Here is a 25,522-nt window from a genome sequence, read left to right as displayed (position 1 = left end):
GCCCTGCCGGCATGGCTCAGCAGTTGAGCATCGACCTAGGATCCAGGAGATCATGCTTCGATTCCCAGTCAGGGCACATGCCCAGGTTTCAGGCTTGATCCCCAGCAGGGGGTGTGCAGGAGGCAGTCGATCAATGACTCTCTCATCATTGATGTTTCTCCCTCTCTTTCTGCCTTCCTCTCTCTGAAATCAATAAAAATATATATTAAAAAATTATTTCTGGTGATGTAGTTTGAAGAAAGCACCGAGGTGCAGAAAACTGATGAAGCCGTTTCAGTTGATAGCACTGCTGGAAGTCCCCCGAGTCCTGGTACTGAAATTCCAGAGGCTGCCCTGATCCAGCCCTTCCTTGTCTAGTGTTCCTGTTCCTGCTGAACAATGTCTGTGAGTCACGTGGTAGAGTAGACAGAGCACTGGACAGGGCATCACCAGCCCTGAGCGCTAGGTCTGTCTCTGCCATAGTAACTGTGGGCAAATCTACTCATCTCTTAGTCTGAGTTTCAGTGTCTTTAGAATGGGGACCGGTGGTAACCTGTTCTGCGTGCTTCATTGGGTTGTCAAAGGCACCATGAGGGTTTATAAACTACAAAGCAAATAGAAAGCAGCAGTATTCCACACTTTCCAGGCGGAAGATCATTTCTCTTGGTGTAAAGGTAAAACATTTGGGTAGACCCAGCACCCTTCCATGCGGCCCACAGTAAATACAGACTCTCTCACACTCGCGGGTTCTCCACTTACGTCTTGAGCCTTCTTGCTTTTGACCTACCTCACAGCCTACTTCCTGACCTACTGTTGACCTCCTTGGCCCCCAACCCCTAGACATACTTCCTGTCTCTAGTCTGAAATCCTCCCTCCGAGGCTGACATTTGATACTGCTCCTCTAGGGCTGCTACCTTTGAACAGCGAGTGTGGCGGGGACTTTGGGTTTCTGAATACTTAGGCGGCAAGGGTGGACCTCTGAGCGCAAGGCACAGGCCAGCCACTCTGCCAAACCAGGAAGTCTTCCTGTGGTCAGGTTTGACCTCTGACCTTTTATTCTGCTTGTTCAGAACATGAATTTTCTATTAGTCAATGTTAAGTCACAACGACAAAATCCAAAAGCAAAGCCTGGGTACAGTTTGTGCTGGGAAGTGTTATTAGCTTTCTCTAGCTATATTATTTTTATATTTATAATGAGGAAATTCTCATGAGGTCAAATCACTGGGCAATGTTTCCAGAGCTTAAGCCATGCTTTTTCTCTAGAAAAAAACTCAATGGAGAGAAATAAGCATAGACTCCCTTCTCCTGTGGGGCAGATATTTCTCAGGCAGTTGGGAGTGGGTTCCCTTCACCTCCACCTAGCATGTTTTCAGGACCTTCTTTGATTTCCAGGGTTTTCTCCTATTCCTGCTGGAGCCCATAAAAATTATCGTCTAGGTCCTAGAAGACAATTCACAAGTCAGAGGGACCCCGGGGTGGGGTGTTCTCAGGAGGACAGAGTCACAGTACTTCCTAAAGGATCTACTGAATGGTAGGATGAGTTCTGGGATAAACTTGCTCTGGCTCTCAGGTAATTTGGTTCTGTAAGTCCTACTGATACCATCATAATAACCTGGTTATTATTTAACAGAAAAGGAGTAAAGGGAAGACTAGATAATAGAGGCATGCCATTTATATAGCTTTTCCAAAAAGCTGCATTTAGTACTCTCTAAGTCTGTTCCCCACTGATTGCTGGGGGAAGGGACTGGACAAAGGCAGTTTGGATGCATGCCCAGGAAGGTATGGGTGACGTGGGAAGATGCCTGCCTGTCGGTCACACCTGAGAACAAATTAGTGGCCAGGATGGGCTTGGCCACTGCAAGGGAAGGAAACATGAATATTTAAACTTATGAACAAAAGAGCGCACTCTCTTGGCCTCTCCACTCCTGTGACTCCTGTTGCAGGGAGCATGCTCCCCTGCATTTGCCCATGTGACCCACAGCCATGTGGGACCCACACAGTGGACTAACGGGTTTTCATTAGCCTGATGCTGAACTGGACCTGGCTGCAGCCCGGAACAGCAGCTCTGCACACTGGCCTTTCTTTTGGCTCTGCTGAACTCACAGCTGCCCCTCCTTTAGGACTGGCTTAAGGGGCAGGAAACTTTACAACACCAGGAATGTAACTCCATGCAAATAAAGCCCTTGCCACATCTCATTCTCCCATGGAGGCTTCTGAAAATGTTTATTTTGGCAGTACCACAAGGACCCCCACTCCCATTCGTGTCTGGGAAATCTGGCCTATTAATTCCTCCAGCAACACTATACACCAGCTCAGTTCCATCATATAAGTGAGAGAGGCAGTGGAAGCCCTGGCCTAGCAAATGCAGAAGCAACTCCTCTGTGCTGACAAGTCTTCCCACGTGCGCCAGAGTGTTCTTCTCCAGGATCCCGGCTCCAGCACCAGGCCTCCAGCCATCGGCAGACAGCTGGCCTTTCAGATAGAAATGACTCTCTAAGACAATTTCCCAGAAGACATTGCTTTGGATGAGTTAAAATGTGATTCAAAAAGTATATGTTAAACTAAATGAATTGCATTGTTGAATGTAAAGGTGTGCCTGGCCCAGTGCATCACAAGTAGGAGGTACTCACAGTGAATGGCAGATTTGCCCGTCATTTCTTTGTCTCTTCTACTTTTTTTCATGCTGAAATGAAGAACAGTCGGAAATACTGTAAAAGTGTTTTCCCTGGGGGGCTCTAGACATCTCATCACATGTGCTCAATTTGTGCTTAAGTGGTGCATACATGTGTGGGTGCCTGAGTTTAATGAGGAAACTACCTGGGGCACAATACATCTGAACTCATGTGTGTGCCCACATAAAGCATGCCTCTGAGCATTTTCCAATTCAATCACATATATTCTAAATTCAAAGTTGAAGACCCTGAAGGAGAGGAACAAGTCTAAAGGACTTTTCCTCACAAAACAGCCTAGAAGCTGATTTTCACGTCTTTACAAGGTAGGTTGGGTTGGGTTCAAGATAATGACTAAATTAGAAGTAAGTCATGGAGCAGACATGACTTCTATTTATATTTAAACCAGAAGCTGTTGCTCTCATCTGTTCTATTGACATACATTTTAACTATTGACTCCCTGTAGCTCTAAGTATGAACAGTCAAGAGGGGTTTGCTGTTTAGAAGGTTTTAAATGTTATAAACTTCCAACTTGCCTGTTTTGCATTTTATTTTATTTTTTTCCAACATCTTTTATCCCTGCTATACCCTCTTCCACCTCCACCCACCCCCACAACCGCCAAGGAGGTATGGGTGGGCAGGCTGTGGAAGGATTGAGCCAAAAACAGAAAAAAAGAGAAAGAACTCATGGACATGGACAACTTGCCTGTTTTTGAAGGTTAAGTTCATGCCTAGGCTCTCCGCGCAGAGGTCAACAATTCTAACAGAGTGGTGGGAAACTCTGAGATGTGCATTTATATTACTTCATTCTGCTCCCCTCCCCACCCCCGGCATTTCGTTGTTATCCTCGTGGGACCTCACACTGTGGTTCATGTACCCTCTTTTTCCTGTCTCTTCCTTCCCTGCCTCCCTGCCTCCCTTCCTTCCTCCTTTTTTCCTGTTCCCTGCCTTCCTGCCTTTTTCTTACTCTCCTCCTTTTCTTTATTTCCTGAGCACTGGCTTCTGTCACAGGACACAGCCTTCCCTTTGCCAGACTCCATAAATACCAGGCAGCCTGTTCTCTGTCCCTTTGTGAAACACTTTCTTCCAAATGGTGTTTTTCCTCAGATTTAAGTCTTCAAAAGCAGTAGGGCTCAGGGGTACTAAGAGACCTAAGCATAAGGAAAGAGAGAGAAAACAGATCCTGTTCGACAAAATCACAGCCACCACAACCCCAAACAGTAAATCTCACCAAAAACCCTTTTCAAATCTGGAATCATTTTCATGCAGCTAAGGAAGGTCAGGTTGTTGAGCTGTCCCTTGCAGCTTCCTTGATTGTCTCTCTTCTCACACCCTCCTCCTCACCGAGCAGAGAAACAGAGAACACAGTCCATTGAAAGAAGGGAATGCATAGCATAAGACAGGATTTGAAAACCTAAAGTAAAACAACAAAACATAGTGAAATTTTAGTCAGGTACAGAACCCAGAACAGGGTGTTTAATATTTTCCCTGCATTGCAAACCCTCTGTCTTTCCGAGCCACTTGCTCAGGCTGTGAGTTCTGTTATCCCTTGTAGAGCCCCAGCCTAGGTAGAGGCCGCCTACACTCACTCCTTCATTGCCCTGGCGGGGAGGGGGAGCCGCGGGTCACAGGACAGGCCCTGGGGATTGCGGGACACAAAACCCCGCTCTGCGCCACAGCCAGGGGGTTAGCCTGCTCATTCTAAAGCTTACCCGAAGTCACAGAGTTGAAATGCCTGAATTTAACACCACTTTCCTCACCAAATATCCTTGGGTTTTCAATAGACCTAACCTCTTGGCACTATGGAGTCTTGATGTTTTGCATTTTCTTTTTTTAGATTTTTAATCCTCAACTTACTCTTTTCCCACTTAAGTCACTCACATGCCTTCCTTCCTAAAAAGGGATTTTTTCCTTTCTCCTTACTTCTCTCCTGTCTTTGCTTTCTTTTTTTATTTCACTCTGTCAAGAGGGGGTATGGAAAACGATGAAGGAGCACTTGGATCCCTGCTTGGGGACATGGCATCACAGTGATGTTTCCAGTGGGGGGGGGGGCTGGCAGCACAGATGGTGGATTAGCCTCTCTCCCAGAAAACAGAATTCTCTTTCCCTACAGCTCCCCAATTTATTTTTGATATATTTGTTGAATTAGCTTCAGAAAGCTGCAATCTAATCCCCAGGCTTGTCCCAGGTTTTGGCACTGAACACAATCTTCAAGTGTTACCCTTGAGTAGAAAAAAATGGGTTTCTTGTTCCATTTTGTCTCTAATATTAAGTGTCCCCTTGCATGCTTATCAATGCACTTCTGGAGGTCTTCTCCCAGCCAGTGTTCATCATGGCCAAGTCCCTTAGTTTACTGCCAACTGGGACTGCTCTTAATTATTTAAACTTTAGATGCTTTTTATAGTTTGCCTCCACTTTTTTTTTAACTATTGCGGGTTTCTTTCCCCTAGAAAGTCCAGGGGACTTATGAAGTTCGCCATCTTAGTGAAGAACAGAGCAGCACCAAACACCGGCATACGCACCACACGTGCACATGGACCACACTTACACATGGACCACACTTGCACATGGACACCTGCACATGCACCACATTTACACAAGGGACAACACTTACACATGGACCACACTTACCTATGGACCACATTTGCACGTGGACCACACTTGCGCATGGACCACACTTACCCATGGACCACACGTACACATGGACCACACTTGCACATTGACCTCACTGCACATGGGTCACACTTACACGTGTACCACTCTGGCACATGGACCACACTTGCACATGCGCCACACTTTCACATGGATCACACTTGCACATAGACCACAGGTGCACATAGATCACACTTGCACATGCGCCACACTTACACATGGATCACACTTGCATGCATGCACAGGTTGTGTCTCACTGAAAACACTGGGTCTACCCAGCCAGAATGGCTGAGTTGGTTGAGTGTCTTCCATGCTCCAAAAGGGTGCTGGTCCGATTCCCCGTCAGGGCACATGCCTAGCTTGTGGGTTTGATCAATGTGTCTCTCTCACATCAATGTTTCCCTTTCCCTCTCTCTCTCTCTCTCTCTCTCATCTCTCTCAGCATGTCCTCAGGTGAGGATTAAATGAAAATAAAATAATAATAATAATAAATTTTTAAAAATCAGTGGATCAATTATTGTAAGTGAACCAGCAAGTGTGAGTTTACACATATAAATATTTTTCACAGAACAGACAAGTTGTGAAGACAGAAATGATCTGACAGTTCTGTGGAGATTTTTGTTTGTTTTTTCGTTATAAAACCTGACTTTACTCTTATAGAGCACGCTGCGTATCACGCCATGTCCTAAGGGCTCTCTACAGGTTACCTTATTTACTCTTTCAAATAATCCTACGAACTGGGCACTATACTAATTAATCTTTTAAATGTGGAAACTGGGGCCCAGATAGGTTATGTCACTTGCCTAATTTCTATGGTTATTTGCCTGTGTCTTCAAGTGTCTTGTAAGGAGCAGAATACTCTCTTTCTTACTTTCTCCCAGCCACATGGCATATATGATCAGCTCTGGACACAGTGGATGCCATATCAGTATCAGTGAATGTCCACCTCCCAACATTTTAAACCAAAGACCAGAAGATATCAAGGCAGGTTATATTATGATTCTTTCCAAACTTACTGTCTTTAGAGCCCCACAAACCATTCCCAGAGTGGTGGTGATTCTGCAAGAAGCTGACAGTGAACTTCGTGGTGTCTCATTTCAAATTGCAGTGCCCCAAATGGGGGTATGAACCCAAAGCTAGGAAAGCATAAATATAACATTCACCATATTTTGTCAGCTAAAAATTTTGCCTTTCTCATGACTCAGATTAGGAACCTATTGACTCTATGTGAGAAAGAGGGCACTGGATGGTGTAGTAAACCTTCAGGAGCCATGAAGTCAAGCAAACCCTGGGTATTTACTTTGTCCCAAGGCCGAGCACCTTGATTCCATGTTAGAAAGCTTTTTATGCCTGGAAACCCAGATATCATGGGTATTTAGATTACCTGTATCCTTGAAATTTCTCTTCCTTTCCATCCCATACTTCATTGGTCAGGACAATATGATCAAAGAAAACACAGGGTCAAGCCAATCTTCAGTGCTTCTGAGCTGAGTAGAGATCTATGTCTTGCAGTTCTTATGTTGTGCCAGTTTACTGGACATTTTTAGTGTATGCCTGAATTATTCTCAGATTTCTACTGTTGACTGCATTGCTAGCTCAGTCTCAAAAGAAGCCCCGAACCTGGTTCGATAGATCAGGTGAAAGTACTTGCTGCAACCTACAGTGGCTAATTAATTTGATCTTCCACCTAGATGTAAAGTCTATTCATCCCAAGCTGAATAACTGATTTTATCTATTTTCAGAGTCTACTGACTGCCAGGGTTAGGTACTGAGAACCAGAAAGGTCAGAGGAAAGGAGAAGGGCCTCTATGGAAACACTCAGTTATTCCAAGAAAGGCTCTTCTAAGAAAACAGTCAACATAGACTGTGCCATTTACTGGAGCAAGAACCAGAAGACCCAGGCAAAAGAAGACACACGGTGGTCCTAATACATGGGAAGCTTCAAGGTGTAGCATGAGCAGAGAAACAGGATGCACCATAAAAAGACATAAGATACAAAGAAAACATGACTTCAAATAAATTTCAAATTATGTGCATGAGATTTCTCTCCTCTGTCTACCCAGAGATGAAATCAGACCACAATCTAAAGTTTGGAGCCAGAGTAGACGTATCAAGCAGCTGACTTGGCTTAGCTTTCTAGACTCTTCAGTGTGAACAACCCACTTAATTTCTAACTGGGAAGTAAATAAACAAGTATTGCCCTCAAAGAGTTAAGATTATAAATTCACTGTTCTCCTCCAGTGCATTTTTCTAATAAGGCCACGGTACTATGTTCTCTCACTTTACCTACTCATACTCCAAGGTTTTTTTTGTTTTTTCCCCCATATGCACATGGAATCTCTTTGCCATCTTTCCTTTCAACCGCTATTTCTTTGGGCCTCTGTGCTCCAGAAAGCTGACCTTTGGGGTTCAAAATAATCCAGACCTACCCAATGGTCAGTTGCTTTTCAGTCCCAACTAGGGGCCTTGGCTCTTGCCCCATCCCTTTTGCAGATCTGCTTTCCCCCTCACCCAGTCAGTGGTACAGAGGGAGACATCCTAAGCAGGTTTCAAAATGGAGTCTCAAGGAAAAGATGCAATGTCACTTAAGAGAAGGCCATACAAATAGGAAATGAAACTGAAACAGAAACTATACTGCAAACCTACTGAAAGTGGGATCAAAGTCTGAGAAAGACGAGCAAAGAAACCCCAAGAGCTCTGAGATCGAGAAGTCGAGGGAAGAATAAAAGTTCCTTCTCTAACAGTGCTAGTTGATTAAAATCCACTAAAGCACAAAGAAGGCTGTAAAAGACCAAAACTGGAGCATGAGAGCACTGGTTGGGAGCTCAGGTTCTGCCTGATTCCCGCTCTGCCTCTCACAGCTGGGTGATCCCAGCTGGTAAACAGCAAGTCCCTCTGTGAAAAATGGGATAATCATACGTCCCTCATGGAAATACTTTGAGGTTTAAATGACATCATAACATTAGCACTTCCATAGCACTTACAATGTGCTAGGCACTGACTTGCCCAAGGTCACACGCCTAGAGAGTGGCAAAGTGTTGATCTGAACCCAGAAAGGCTGGCCCCGGCCTGTGTTCTCACCTACCATGTCTCTCAATATGATGTTCACAATCACTCAGCCCCGCGCCTGGCATGTGTGATAACGTGGCGTAAATGTCAGTTATCATCTATTATTGTTATCATTATTGTTACTATTACTACACAGGGCATTAGAAAAATCTTTCAGTAGAGATTAGGAGAGGAAAAAGCAGTTCTGGAATGCAGTCTGGAGCTGTGGATGCCAGAATAGTTTTTCTGGGAGAGTTTAGAAAGGACTAACCAGAGATGCCTTGCTTTTCTCTAGAGCTGTTTCTCTCACACAAGCTTTCCTGGTTGAGCACCATTATCTCTTCTGTTTTCAAAGACTGGTGTAGAGCTCTAGCCTCAATGGAGAGTTACAGATTATCCTCACCCTCTCGTTTAAAAACAAGTAGATTGAAGATCCGAGTTATAGTTTTGTATTACCGAAGATTTGTAAGTTAGCAACAAAACTGGTAAGTCTCGTGATGCCCAGATAGTGCTCTGTCTCCTAAATCTATAGCCAATGCATATACTGGAGTTCTAGATCTCACCGCTCCTTGTCCATTGTTGGCATAACTTCAGTTCTATTGGCTAAATAAGTGATTTAATTATTGATTTGAAAAAATGGTTACAACAGTGATTCATCACATGGAAGACAGTCATAAACTTCTCTATCCATTTACTGTTAATGGCCTGGGGGAGGGGGCGCAGGGTGCAGATGATGGGATCAAATCAAAAGATCTCTAATTACCTACCGCACACATTCTGGTTGGCCTTCAGTGGTCCTGAGGTTTGGGGTATTATTTGCTAATACTAGACCCAGAAGCTCACACTGAATTAGGGTGTTCAAGTGCTCCACACAAGACATGAAACATTGAAATCTGGGACCTCCTTCCACTCCCCCCAAAGACCCTTTGCCTTTAAGGTTTCTTTTTAAAAGCCAGAGAGTTTTCTCTGATCCTCCTTAATAAAGTGCCTCAGCCGCAGCACTCCCTTTTCTCATTTGAGATCTGTGCAGTCTCATTAAATTTGATGTGTCGCAGGGGCTTGGGTATGTGAAAGGGAGGCTGTGGGAGCAGAACTGGAGGTTGCCAGCTTTACTAAAAAACGTAATTCATTACGGCTTCTCGAAATGGACGCCCCTCTGGCTTCCTGCTCCATTGATTTTTTCTTTCTTTGCAAGGAACAAGCAAAGGGCCAACTCAGCCTGCAGATTTAACCCTTATTAACAGCTGTTTAAATTCAAGATGCAGGTTGATGGACAGACAGGAGCCTCTGTATATTCCCTTTCAAAGGAAACCCAGAAGAGATGACTAAAGATGAGAGTGTGCAAATGCGTAGTGCTAGGCTGGCCACGCAGCATCTACCACCATCTGAGGAGGGCCTAGCACCACTGTTAAGTAGTTAATCAAATAAAACTCCTGCTTTCCCAAGATTGAATATTCATGACCTACTCTCCCCTGCCTTTGAAATAGTAATGGAGAAAGGAGCATTTGCTGTTCTATGTAAAGTGATGAATACAGGACAATAGCAGAAGGCCAGCACATGAGCACTGCCTCCTTAGAAGGACTGATCTGGAACAGCCTGGACAAGGAGCCTGGCTGCAGGCTTCCCTGAGACCTGAGAGTGAAAATACTGATTGCTTCGATGCTCCTGAGCAAGGCCAGCCTGTCCTGGAACAGAGCCTGCAGTAAGAAGGCAAGACTCAAAATGCAAATGCAAGCTGCACCTCTGTGCCTGGGGACGAGTGTGTGCAGGGGTCCCACAAACTAGCCAGGAAGCCAAATAGCAAGATCAAGGGCAGGGCTTTGATGAAGGAGGGTGCAGACAGTTCAGGATGTCGCTGCTAATCCAGCCTCTGTTTGTGCTTTATCAGAGCTTCCGAATGATTCAGGTTCCCTAAGGCCCCTACACGCTAGTAGGTGTGTTGTCATTGTTTCTCTCAGTTCCTCCCTTCAGAGAAGAATGTGGGGCATCACACTGGGTATTACAGACAAAATAAAACCTACCTGCCTGTTGGGAAAATGCACCATGGAGAAAGACCATTTTAGAGAAGGGATGGAGACAATGCACCCCCTCAGGCCATAGAGCCCAGTTTGTTTAGATTTTTGCTCCCCCATTCCTCGAACCATCCTCATCTTCCCTCAAACCACAGATAAAATAATTCCCAGCACCCCTCTCCACCCTCCTCATTTGGTGATTTTTATGCAAGTTTTTCTGGGAGGCTCAAAGTATACACAGAGTTTGTTATAAATAGGGTTTTCTTCAAACTATTTTGAAAGAATTGGGGTGATATTCTTTGGAAAATGCACAGACATATACTGCTATGAGAAAGCATAGCATCAAGGGGTTTCTCACATGCTCATAGTCTGTAAATTTATCATCCTGACTGGCAACATCTGACTCAAAGAATCTAAAGAGAAACATTCTATGACAGAAACAAAATAAGACAGGACTAAGTGAATCATGAAGGCGTCAGGTCAACCATTTTATTTTCACCTGTAGCGTATAGATTTATTTCTGGAGTCTAGATTTTATCATAGCAATACATAGTACAAAAACCTTAGTACACCCTCGTTTTTACTCCACAAGGAGTAATTCCCCCTCCCCCACCCCAGCCCAAATCTCAAAATAGATAAGAAATATATAGAAAGTGGCAGTGCCCCTCTCCACCCTCCTCATTTGGTGATTTTTATGCAAGTTTTTCTGGGAGGCTCAAAGTATACACAGAGTTTGTTATAAATAGGGTTTTCTTCAAACTATTTTGAAACCGTGTTTTAAAGTATTCACAGTGTATAGAAGCTTACTGCTCACCATGGAGTGAGGAACACTGGAAACATAGGCCTTCTACTTTTTACTAACTGACACCATCAGGAAAATGTGAAAGATGAAGCATTGGGAAAATAAACTATAAATTTCCAATGTGTGCCTTGTCCAGCAACAGACTAAGGGAGGTGCGTGCTGTAAGAGCTGCCAGAACTTTCAGGTTCAGAACACATGTCCAAGCATGACACAAACTTGGCGAAAGCCTTTTCCTCTTCGTTTCAAACTCACCCGTATATGTAGAGAAATGTACTCTCTGTTTCTGCTGAGAAGCTTACTTTCTAGAACATCCCAGCCCTGCTTTCAAGCACGTACCACATGAAACAGAAGCTAACGACATGGAGGAAACTTGCTGCCAAACAAGGGAGTTACTCCCACAGCAGTAGGAAGTAGTGTGTTGTAAGGTGGGTGTTTTCAGAGGTATTTTGCTCACCTATATCCAGCACTCCCCTCAACGAAATAGTTCTCTGACCCCTAAAAATATACGCAGTGATCAAGGAAAAAGTGGAGACTGGGGGGAGAAAAAATGAAGTCATATCATTGAGCCTACTTAGGACTAAGAATGTCCTAAGAACTTATATAGGTTGCCTCATTTAATATTTGTAACAACCCTATAAGATCAATTACCATTTTTGTTTTTGGTTTTTTTACTTATGGGTAAAGACACTGAGGACCAAATGGGTTGTGTAATTTCTCCAAGATCTAAGGGACTCAGCTAGGCCTAGGATCACAGTCTCTTTTTAAAGCCACTCACCCTCTTTCACCCATACAAGACTGTCGCCAATGGCAAGGGTCTTCAGAAACCATAGAATCAAACACTAGCAAAGTCACAGACTGGAAACAAGAATCTTGACTCTTAGCTCAGTCTTATGTCCCATTATGCAGAGTGACCAATGCAGTGTTTGCTTCAAAACTCTTATTTGCCCCATTAAACTTATAAAATGAGTCTAGCGTTCTGCTATTACAATTCTTAATGCAGCACCACATGCAACCAGACACAAGCCGTACGATGTCACGATGATGGCAGTAAGAGGGATCTGTTGCATGGATAAATTATTTTAACAAATATTTACTCGTGCCCACTATCCAACACAGCTCTTAAAGTGAAAAGAAAGTCAGGATAACCCATGCAGACAGAGTATCAGCCTGGCCTCCTATCCTTGCTAACAATACTCCCAGGAGCAAAGAAGACATTGTCAAAGCAAAAACATACATAGACAGATGTTCATATAACACAGCAGAGAGATGGTTCAAATTCCCACAGTGAAGGTAGAATACTTGGTCACTACTCTCCTCTGACACTATCACAGGTCTGAAACCTTACCCCAACCTCAAACTCAGCCTAACTTTAGCTCTGTTACCCACACTTCTAATATCAGCACAGACCACACCCTCCTGTCTTCTTCCCTTACTTTTCAACTCAGTCAGCCACGTACATCCAAACCAGTCTTCCACCCGCACCTCCCATATTCCATACCACCTTCTCAATTAGTCTCTTCTTTGATGTCCTTGCACCAGCATTCTTTCAGCCTCACTGTCTAAACGGAAATGTGGTTTTCCCTGAATTATAAATACCTCCCAAACCCCTTTCCAAAAAAAGTTGTTTTCTCTTCCCTGATCCCAACTCATAGGTCACACTTGCTCCCCACCTCCATTGCAGAGCATTGTCCTGCAGCCATCGCACAAGGGCCCTCTCCTTTACAGCTCCCTTCCTTCACTCCTTCATGTAGGCTTCTGACTCTTATTGCCTTGAGCACCTGTTCGTCTGAGACTCCATCAGACACAAAGCTTTTATTAATGATTGATGACCTTGACCTCTCAGGACCTCAATGTCCTCAACATCACTGACCTTCATATATTTTTTGTTTTTCAAGCAAGGTAGTGGCTCTGAAAGCATCAGCATCACCTGAAACTTGTTAGAAATGCACATTCCCAGGTCCTACCTTAGACTCATTGAACCAGAATCTCTAGGGGTGAGACCTACAGTCTGTGCTTTAGGTGACCTAGCCCTCTAGGTGATTCTGATGCACAAAAGCTTCAGAACCACTTGTGCAGAGAGTATGGATGCACCATGGATCAAGTCACCAACTTAAGCTTTTCTACTCTAAGTTCTCTCTGCTTCACCTCCTTATCATTTTTTCTACTCTCGCAACTTTGCTAATTTAATATTTACCATGGTCTGCAGGTCTAGAGCCTCTTATGTCCTCACCTTCACCTGGTCTGGGCCCCAGTCAGTGATTTGCTTGATGTCTCAAAGTTTGCAATTGCCACTTAACTAGACTCTCCTAAATTTGGACTTTTGGATAAAGCTGTGAAATTGTGCTGATTGAATCCAAGCTAGATTGTTATCTGGACACCTGCTGCTGGTTTATAGCCACAGTTTTCATTTCTTTTTGATCTGTTCAGTTGTTATTTACAATATTTTAATATGTACCCACTTTCTTCAATGCTGACATTTTCATCAAGTTTTTCTCATTCTGGCAGATGACTTTGACTATTATTTCACTAAGAATAAAGTCATTCCACCAAGTTCCCTAGATTTCTGCCCACTGCCCTTTCAACCATCTCTATAGCTGCTCCTCCTGACCCTGATGCTCTGACTCTTCTCCTTCACGACTCCACAACCTTGCTCCTCAGGAATGCCAGTAGGATATAGGGCCTCTAAGAAGAGAAGTTCAAGTCCATGTCTTGCCAGAGGGTGGAAGATGTTGTCAGTGATTAATAGTGTCATATGCCAGGAATAGATCCAAGATAGTAAAACTGAGGAAATGTTATTTTGTCCTGGCCATTACTAGATAACTGATTTTAAAATTGCTATTTCAGCCCAGCCTGGTGTGGCTCAGTGGTTGAGCGTCGACCTAGGATCCAGGTGATCAGGGTTCAATTCCCGGTCAGGGCACATGCCCTGGTTGCGGGCTCAATCAATGACTCTCTCATCATTGATGTTTCTGTCTCTCGCTCTCCCTCTCCTTCCCTCTTTCTGAAATCAATAAAGATATATTTTTTAAAAAATTTGCTATTTCAGCAGAGAGGTGAGGAGAGAAGATAGATTGTAGGAGGTTAAGAAAATGAAGTGAGCATGAATGGGTGTGTATCGTTCACTATCAGGAAAAGTTTATCCATGCAGCACATGATGAGAGGAGAAATGTAGCTCAAGGGGCAGAGGACTCAATGAGAAGTTTCCTCTCAACCAGTCTTCTCTCTGTATGGTCTATGCAAAGGGAAAGCAGCCAGTAGGCAAGGACAGAGTAAAGACACTAGAAGATGGGATAATTGAAGGATTAAGGTCCTTTAAGGGACAGAAAAATATAGAACAGACAACAAAACTGGAGGGATTTATTCATGAGGACTCTTGGTTGCAAGTGACAATATAACTTCATCACTGAATTTAGACAAAAACAGAAAAATATAGACTCACATAACCAGCAAGAGAAATGTAGCTGGAGATGCTGCACCCAGTGATTTGATGCTTCCAGGATCTATTTATCTTCCATCCTCAATTTCATGAGATAAACATACCCTAAACACATTCCTGGCACATATCTTTCAGACTTTTCTATCAGAAAAAAAAGGGGTTGACTAGATTAAAGAAGGCAGCGGGCTGAGTTGAAGCTACACTGACACTCTCCCAGAACCAAACTAGAATTATGACTAAAATAGAGAAAAACCATCTTGAATAATCAACTGCAACTGAAGACCAGCTGCAGAGCACCCTCATAACCAAGGAGGAAAAGTGGAGATCACATAGAGACTGATAGGAAATGTGGAGGCACAAGAGGGTGGCTGGGCTCCCACAGGCAGCAGCTAAAGGTCCCAAGTGATATCTCAGCTGAAGGGGGTTCCCACTGAGGACTGTGGGGCCTAAACCCCAGGCTGGGCCTCCCAGCCAATAGCACAAGAACTGAGAAAGGTGCCCACATAACATCTGGCTGTGAAAAGCAGCAGGATTTCTGTCTGCCAGGGAGAGACAGCTGGAAATGCAGGCACCCTTTTAAATAGCCAAGGCACAAAGTTTCATGTGCAGCAACTCATCCTGGGCTCCAGCAGAAGGAGGGCAGAGTGGACTGGAGCTGTGTGAGGAAACTTTAGGTTTGTGGGCTCTGGAGATAGAGCTCAGAGGGCACCCATCTGTATTCCTGTGCTGAGTCATTCCTCCATACTGCAGAGGCAGACATTTATCTTCCAAGCAGCTTTTGCCTGAAGGGGAAGCAATTGCCCCACCCTACTGGAAAACTTATTTCCCTACCCCTTGGGAATTTCTACAGCCTGAGGCTCATTAAGAGACTGATAACAATCAGCTGCCCCACACTGTGGAGTTCCTATAGCCTGAGGCTCATTAAGAGAATCAGATTAATCAGTCTGCAGGCAGAGGCAGATCTCAGAGTGCTTTGAGTTTTGCTGGTCTGCTTCTGGAGCTGGGCCTTGGAAAAGCAGACTTTGGTGTGCATCTTGGTCCTATTCAAACACACCCGGCCCTGATAGAGGGGACCTCAAGCTGAAGGTTGTTGATAATTCCAAACAGGGCACTCAAAGCCAATCACAAACAGCATCTGACATTGGCCTGCAACAGAGACCCTCCAAAAGGACTGAGAATCCTAGCAGATCTACCTAATATATAGAAACAAACCCAAATAGGCAGCCAAAATCCCCATTTCCAAATGAAAGAACAAGAGAGGTCTCCAGAAAAAGAGCAAAGTGAAATGGAGATAAGCAATCTATCAGATATAGAGTTCAGAATACTGATTGTAAGGATGCTCAACAGCATGAAAAAAGATATAGAAACTATGAAGGAAATGAAGAATGACATAGCAGAAATAAAAAATACATTGGAAGGAGTAAACAGCAGATTAGAGGAAGCTGAGGATCAGATCAGCAAATTTGAAGACAGGGTAGAAAAAATCACTCAATCAGAGATCCAAAAACAAAAAATAATTAAAAAACAGGAGGACAGTCTAAGGGAGCTATGGGACAACACGAAATGTAAAAATACTCATATCATAGGAGTGCCAGAAGAGGTCAAAAGTAAGCAAGGATTAGAGAACCTGTTTGAAGAAATAATGGCAGAAAACTTCCCTAACTTGGTCAAGGAAAAAGTGGCTCAAGTTCAGGAGGCACAGAGACTCCCAAGGAAGAAGAACCCAAAGAGGCCCACACCCAGACACATCATAATTAAAATGCCAAGAATTCAAGACAAAGAGAGAATCTTAAAGGCAGCAAGAGAAAAGCAATCCATTACCTACAAAGGAGCTCACATAAGGCTGTCATCTGACTTCTCATCAGAAACTCTACAGGCCAGAAGGGAATGGCATGAAGTATTCAAGGTAATGCAAAACAAGGATCTGAAACCAAGACTACTCTATCCATCAAGACTATCATCCATTGCAAGAAATGTTAAAGGGACCACTTTAATGATAAGAAGAAACACAGAGAGGAAAATAGGCATAAAGAATGAAAGTGGCGCCCAGCCAGGTGTGGGTCAGCGGTTGAGCGTCGACCTGGGATCCAGGTGACCGGGGTTCGATTCCCGGTCAGGGCACATGCCCAGGTTGTGGGCTCGATCAATGACTCTCTCATCATTGATGTTTCTGTCTCTCTCTCCCTCTCCTTTCCTCTCTCTGAAATCAATAAAGATATATTTAAAAAAAAAAAAAAAAAGAATGAAAGCGGCAATAAATAAGGACCTATCAGTAATTACCTTAAGGACTTTAAGGGAGAGATCAACAGCAATACAGTCATAGCCATGGACTTTAACACCACACTGACTTCACTGGATAGATCTTACAGACAAAAAGTCAACACAGAAACAGTGACTCTAAATGGCACACTAGATCAGATGAATTTAATTGATATTTACAGAACATTCACCCCAAATCTGCAGAATATACATTCCTCTCAAGTGCACATGGGTCATTCTCAAAGGTAGACCACATGTTAGGACACAAAACAGATCTCTACAAGTTCAAAAAGAGTGAAATCATATCCAGCAACTCAGATCACAATGGCATGAAATTCGAAATCAGCTACAGATACTAGGGAGAAACAAGATGGCGTCAGAGATAACAGCTGTATCCGCCGCCTCCCACAACCACATCAAAATTACAACTAAAATACAGAACAACCATCACTCAGAACCTCCTGAAATCTAGGTGAACAGAAGTCCTACAGGGAGGGAACTGAAGAAGCATCGAGGCCGGTAGAAGGAGTGGAGCTGAATGGAGGAGCCAGGGTCACAGGCCCATGCCCAGTGCTACAGGGTAAACCAGGGAGGGATATCTCTGAAGTGGAGGTTTCCCAGGGTGGTGAGGGGTCCCAGCCCCACAGCAGGCCCCCAGCCCAGAGTTCCAGGGCTGTGAAAAGAAATCCCCACAATTTTGGGCTGTAAAAGCCAGCAGGGACTCTCCCTACAGGACCCGGAGGCTGCTGGAGTTCCAGGCAGCTCCTCTTAAAGGGCCCGTGCACGACTCAGACGTGCTTCCTCTGAGCTCCAGGACTAGGCAGCAGCTTGAATGGAACCTGGGACATTCAGGGAGGAACTAACTTGCCTGAAATCTGGGTGAGGGGTGGAGGGGCACCTCTCTCCCAGACAGAAGAGCTAGCAGAGGCCAATACTCCTTAGGTGAGTCCTCCCCCTACACAGCCGGCAGGCAGGGGCCATATTTAAATCTCCAGCACCTGACTCACACCTTTGGCTCTGCCCTGGTGATTCCCGGAGGCCCCACCCCTCCCTACCTGCAAGCTCATTCAAGCCATTTCCAGTGGCTTTTTTATGCAAGTGACCTCTCTAGCCTCATGTTTGGACTTTCCTAAAGTCTCTCAAACAAGCAGCAGGGTGCCCCATACATCTTGAGAAGTGGCTCCAGCCTGGCACTCGCAGTAGCCTACATTGGTTCATAGGTTGGCCTCTCCTGGACACTTCCAAGCCCAGCACAAGTAGCAGCCAACTATGCTTTGCTGTGTAGCTCATGCTGGGTGGCCCTGGGCAAGGCACAGGCAGAGGCTGACTTTGCAGCTCCCAGGAAGCCCCAGAGACAGTGCACCTGGTGGTCAAACTCAACCACGCTAGATTACAACCCTACCACATCCATTAGTGAAACACTCAGGGGACACACTTGGTGAACACCAAAGCTCCACTGAAGTAAATCTTGCTCCATAGGGGTGTCTCCAGCACAGCAGCTCTTTGGCTGTAGTTGCAGCCAGTCCTCACAGCTGATTGGCCTGGGGGCCAATTCTTCCCAGTGACACCAACAGCAACCAAGGCTCAACTATAACAGGACAGTGCATACAGCCCACATAGGGGAACACCTAGAAGGCCCAGCTCAGGTGACTGGGGAGGCTGAGCCACTGGACCCTACAGGACAACTACTACACAAAGCCACTCTACCAATTCCAGGAGACTTAGCAGCTCTTCCTAATACATAGAAACAAATACCTGGAAGCAGCCAAAATGGGGAGGCAAAGAAACATGTCACAAAGGAAAGAACAGAAAACATCACCAGAAAGGGAACTAAATGAAATAGAGCCAAGCAAGCTACTAGATACAGTGTTCAGAATTATGGTTAAAGGATGCTCAAGGATATTAGTAAGACTATTACAAAATCAAGTGAGACCATTGATGACCTAATAAAGTGCCAATCAGAAATGAAGGCTACACAAACTGAAATGAAGAATAATTTACAGGGAATCAACAGTAGAGTAGAGGACACTGAGAATCAAATCAGCAATTTGGAACATGAGGAAACAAAAAACACCAAGAGAGGAGCAAAAAGAATCCAGAAATATGAAGGTAGTATGAGGAGTCTCTGTGACAACTTCAAGAGGCCCAACATTCATATTATTGGGGTGTCAGAAGGAGGAGAAAGTAAAAAATTGAAAACCTATTTGAAAAAATAATTACAGAGAACTCCCCTTACCTGGGGAAAGAAATAGACTTACAAGTCCAGGAAGCACAGAGGGTCCCAAACAAGAGGAACCCAAAGAGCCCCACAGCAAGACACATCATAATTAAAATGCCAAAGGTTAAAGACAAAGACAGAATCTTAAAAGCAGCAAGAGAAAAGCAGTTAGTTACCTACAAGGGAGCACCCATAAGACTGTCAGCTGATTTTTCAACTGAAACCTTGCAGGCCAGAAGGGAGTGGCAAGAAATATTCAAAGTGATGAAAAGCAAGAACTTACAACCAAGATTGCTCTACCCAGCAAAGCTGTCCTTTAGAATTGAAGGTCAGATAAAGAGCTTTTCAGACAAGGAAAAGCTAAAGGAGTTCATCACCACCAGACCAGCACTGCAGGAAATGTTGAAGGGTCTTCTTTAAGAAGAAGCTAATGAACAAAAGAATTTGACAAACTAAATAGATCCAGAGACATTGACACATTCAACAGATGATCATATTTCAGAGGAAAGAGGGAAGGCGGTGGAGGGTGGGAAGAGATTAACCAAAGAAGTTATATGCATATATGCATAACCCATGGACACAGACAATGATGGGGTGAAGTCCTGGGGAAAGGGTGGGTGCGAGGCGGAGGGGGTCAATTGGGGGGGGGAATGGGACACCTGTAATGCTTTCAACAATAATGATAAATTAAAAAAAACAAAAACAAAACAATACTCAAAATAAATTGGAGAGAGATTTCTTGGATATTCAGCCTAAGAGCAGAAGTCAACAGAAGTCAGCTTCTTTAAACCTACCTAGGCATTATGTTTTTCCTTGTCTCTCAGGAGAGTGATTTTACATCCCTTAAGAATCTTCATTGTCTTGTCCATATTGTAAAATGTGTACAAATTAGACATTTTGTCATTCATTGCACCCTGTAACGTGACATGAAGATGAATACAGGCAAAAATTTAAACAATAAAAAATCAGAGCACTTGGATATATCTGGATATTTTTTCAGAATGTCAAGAACAAATCAGAAGACATGAGCACCATAATAACCCTAAAATCACTCTCTGGAATGGAGGCCTGAATCTGCAGGCTCCCATTGCTCATTTTTCCTAAAACACTGTTGATTACGGGGTCCAGGTTGTTATGTCCACATCTACCTATTAAACAATTCTACTTTGATAAATTCCCTAAGGATATAACTTTTAGTAATAAAATGAATCGTAGAGGGGAAAAAATAAATCAACTACAGTAAAAACACTCAAAAACATTCAAACACATGGAGGTTAAATAACATGTTATTAAACAGTGAATGGGTTACCAATAAGATCAAGAAATAAATTAAAAACTTCCTGGGAAAAAATGAAAATGAACACACAACAACCCAAAAATCTAAGGGACACAGGGAAAGCAGTCCTAAGAGGGAAGTTCATAGCACTACAGATCTACCTCAAAAAAAAGAAAAATTTTTAGTAAACTATCTAACCCTACAACTTAAAGAATTAGAAAACTCCCCTGTGAAGCTGTCTGGACTAGGGCTTTAGTTTGCTGGGAATTTTTTTTATTGCTACTTCGACTTCATCAGTTGTTGGCCTATTCAGTTTTACATGATCTCACTCATATGTGGAATCTAATAAACAAAATAGACTGAGGAACAAAATAAATCCAGATCCTTGGAAGCATGGAACAGACTGACGAATCTCAGTGGGAAGGCAGGGGTGGGGTAGGTTGATGGGGAGAGATTAATCAAAGAACTTACATGCATATATTCATAACGTATGGACACAGACAGTAGTGTGGGGAAGGCCTAAGGGGGGGGGGCAGATGGGGAGTGGAGAGGATCATTGGGGGGGAAAAGGGGGAATATCTGTAATACATTCAACAATAAAGATAAATTTTTTAAAAAAAGAAAATAAGGGTTTCTCCTCAGCTCTAGTCAAATGCCATAAAGACTATGATTGGTGCAGTCTGAGCTTTGTGCCCAGCCTGGTGGTTGGGGATAGAGGGAGAAGACAGAGTATTAAGGTTCATGGCCCCCATTAGGAAAATATGCATGAATGAAGGAGGAGCTCTTCGCTCTCCCACAGAAGGCATGGCACTTTGACAACAAATTAGGGGGAAATGAGGTACAGGGCAGACATAAACAATCAATGTCAACTAGTCATGGTTAGCCTTGGATAAGAATAGAATCACCTTTTCTGACACCAAGATGCGTGTGAATGTATATATGTGAATGTATATGTGTGTGTGTGTTTTATATATATATGTATACATATATACTTATACAATATATCATAGTATACATGTGTGTGTATATGTATGTATATATACATATATAATGTATTTTTGTATACGTGTGTGTGTATATAGTTATACATGCATGCTTACATATGTATAGTTACATGGTTACAGAATTATGTCATAGGTCAAGTACTCTCTGAAAGCAGATGCTGAGACAGCTTGGTTTGCAAGATATTAATTGGAGATCAACACCTGTGAAATGAAGGGAGAAGTCACATTTGGCAGAGGGAGAAGTAAAATTACAATGAAGACCTCCATCAACCAAGGCAGAGCTCTAGAATGTGTCACTAGTAGGAGTTGAAATAGCTGAAGCAAAATGTCTGAGCCTCTCTACACTCAGTTACTGGACATGGGGTCCACGCAAAAGTCATGTTCTCAGGAAAGAGCATACTCTCTATACTCGAGACTTGGAAGATGCTGAGAGCTAAAATCTACTCTACTCTCTGCGTTCCCTAAAGCTAGGCAGTGGGTACTTCTTAAACAAGGTCTAGCCAGTGCCCCTCCATATGTACTATACAAGAGTAGAAGGATGCAGATTTTTAGGGCAGTAAAACTATTCTGTATGATACTGCAATGGTGAATACATATCATTACGCATTTGTCTAAACCCACAAAATGTACACCACCCAGAGTCAACCCTGACATAACCTGCGGACTTAAGGTGATAATGATGTGTCAGCATAGGTTCATCGACTATAAAAAATGTACCACTCTGGTGGAGAAGGTTATGCATATAAAGGCACAGGGGGAAAATGGGAAGTCTGTAACACCCTCTCAATTTTGCTGCAATCCTAAAATGGCTCTTTAAAAATGCAGTCTATTAATAATAATTTTAAAAAATAATTTATAGCAATAAAAAGTCAGAATGTGGTCCTTTTACTCTGTAAGGGCCAGGGTGGGAGCAGCAAAGGCAAGCACAGAGTCTTGGGCCAAGATTAGCTGCCAGTGAGTCCATGGAAAATAAATTCCTAATTCCAATATGGGTAGGTATAATAAATTAAAGCTGTAGTAATTCTTTGACACAGTGCTCATCAAGAGGTAAGGTCTATTTTTCCTTCTTATGATTGAGGGCTGGCCTATGACTGTTTTCATCTCTAGAATATGTCAGGAGAGAGATTACATTAGTTCCAGGCCTACCCTTTAAGAGAACTTGGTATCTGGGAGCCCTGAGGTATCAAATAAGAAGTCCACTTACCCTGCTGGAGAGATCCCATGGAAAGGCTCTGAGGTTACTTGGAGATGGTGAGGAACCCAGCTAAGCCTAGACTCCCAGCCATCTTCACCAAGACACCAGGCATGTGAGTGAAGCTGGTTCTCTTCAGACCAGCCCCCAGCTGAATGCTACCAAGTAACCCAGTTGATGCCAACCAGCAAAGCCCTGACTGAATATATGACAAAATTGTGTGATATAATAAAACAGTTAGTTATTCCAATTCTCAAATTTTGGGGGTAGTTTGATATGTGATAATAGATAACTAGGAGAGTAGGAAAAAGCAGAGTCTGGGATGTGGCAAGTTCTGGAAGCAGTTAACAGAAGGCTGAAGAGTAACAACGCAAGGGCAGCCCATGGAGGATCAGGGATGGGCAGAGACAAATAAATATGCAAGTTGATGAAAGCAACAGGTGACAGATCTGATACAACTGGTGTTAGGATGGTCACTGCTGGCTTCCAGCTTCCTGGTGAAGTAACAAATGAGATAGCCTGCTGACTTAATAGCTAGGCAAAGATAAGACAGTGACTTGGAGAAGACAAAGAGACTTTGGAAAACTGTGAAGCAACAATGCCAAGAAAAATTCAAGATATGAATAAAAGATCACCAGCAAGAGTTCCCTGAAGTCAGATGGCCTAGATGTTGGCCTATGTCATCAGGATTTTGAGACCCTCTCAGAGAATGCTGTGGCACTGAGAAGCAGAATTTGGGTGGCTCAGTTTGGAGGAATACCACAGCAGGCCAAAGGAGTAAAAACATCAAGGTTGGACAAAAGAGTAGGGATATCAAGGGATTGAGAGATGCAGGTTTGAAGATGTCCTAGAAGCAGTAAAGTTAGTAAATGAAAAGGCTGAGGGTGTTGGCATCTTGACAAAAGTAAAGATCAGTATCTTAGGGAGTGGTTGTAAGAGTTCTTTCATCAATTATTTATGCATTCAAAAAATGCTCTTTAAGTACTATGTATCACATATAATTCAAAGCTGATCAGTTTCTATGCCTGAAAATAAGCAAGAATAAAAGGAAAAAAAAAAGAAATTAAGTCCACTAAGCAAAAATTGAAACAAATGGACAATACTATCTTCTGCATCATCTGTGGGATTGAATTATGCTTCCATTGCCATTAAAAATAAAGGGTTTACCACTTTTGAATTATTTAAGCACTCCCCCTACTGGGGATCGAGCCCAAAACCCAGGCATGTGCCTTCGCCAGGAATCAAACTGTGACCTTTTGGTTCCTGGGTCAATGCTCAACCACTGAGCCACCCCAGCCAGGCAGTTATTTTAAATAACTTTTTAGATGATCCAGGCCACCATACAGAACATATAGAAAACCTGACTCTGACTACTGCTGCATAGTCAAGAATAAATAACTTAATCTTTCTGTACTTCAATGGAATTATCTATGGCAGATAAAGATTCTGACCACTCCTGTTCTGAACATGCATTAATTCCACCTACTGAATATCCAAGTATGTGCCAGATGTTAGACTCGGCCCAACAGAAACAATGGCTATTACACATGTTGCTTATATTCAAGAAAACCTTGGTTTAGTATGAGAGATAGGCCAATAATCAGTTAACTTCAACACAGTGTGCCAGCTGTTAATAGTATGTGTTCATAGCATGTGTTCAACTAGTCATATTGTAAGACAAGGAAATGAGAAGTTACACTAAATGAATGCCTATTATTTGCTACACAATTTATATTTCTAACCTCATTTACTCCTCACAAAAATTCTACAAAGGAAGCATTGCTTACCCCATGCTATGTGGTGCAAGAAGGAAGTAATTTTCTCAGGGACAGATATGTTAAAAATGGCTGAACAACCAACATAGTACTAGAAGCCTTAGCCACAGCAATCAGACAAGAAAAAGAAATAATAAACATTTAAATTGGAAAGGGAGAAAAAAAGTCATTAATTACAGATGATATGATACTGTACATAGAGAACCCTAAATATTTTACCAAAAAAACTACTAGGACTGAAAAATGAATTCAGTAAAGTAGCAGGATATAAAATAAATATGTAGAAATTGTATGCATTTTTATACACCAATAATGAATGATCAGAAAGAAAGACTAAAAAAATCAATCCTATTTACAATTGCATCCAAAAAGTAAAATATCTAGGAATAACTTTAACCAAGGAGGCAAAAGATCTGTACTTGGAAAATTATAAGACACTGAAGAAAGAAACTGAAGAAGATACAGATAAATGGAAGCATGTACCATGCTCATGCATAAGAAGAATTAATATAATTAAAATGTCCATACTACCCAAAGTAATCTATAGATTCAATGCAATTTCTATCAAAAGAGCAATGGCATGTTTCACAGAAATAGAACAAATAATCCAAAAATTTATATAGAACCACAAAAGACTCCTAATAGTCACAGCAATATTGATAAAGAAGAATGAAGTTGGAGGAATCACGTTACCTGACATCAAACTATAATATAAGGCTGCAGTAATCAAAAGAGCATGCTACTGGCATAAAAACAGAAATATAGGTCATTGGAACAGAACAGAGAGCCCAGAAATGAACCCATACATATATGGCCAATTAATATTTGACAAAGGGGAAAGAGCATACAGTACAGACTGTCTATTTAACAAAAAGTTTTGCACAGAAAAGAAACCATCAACAAAATGAAAAGAGAACTCACTGAAAGGGAGAACATATTTGCCAATGACACATCTGGCAAAGGGTTCATAACCAAAATTTATAAAGAGCTCATACTACTCAACACCAAAAAACAAATATTCCAATTAAAAAATGGTCAGAGGACATAAATGGACACTTCTACAAAGAAGACCTACAGATGGCCAATAAACATGCAAAGATGCTCAACATCACTAATTATTCAGAGAAATGCAAATTAAACCACAATGAGATATCACCTCACATCTGTCAGAATGGCTTTCATCAATAAATCAACCAACAA

The sequence above is a fragment of the Miniopterus natalensis genome, chromosome 20 (genome assembly GCF_054644295.1).
Source record: "Miniopterus natalensis isolate mMinNat1 chromosome 20, mMinNat1.hap1, whole genome shotgun sequence".
Taxonomy (NCBI): domain Eukaryota; kingdom Metazoa; phylum Chordata; class Mammalia; order Chiroptera; family Miniopteridae; genus Miniopterus; species Miniopterus natalensis.
The sequence above is the reverse complement of the archived record's forward strand: the minus strand, read 5'-3'. Positions refer to the sequence as shown.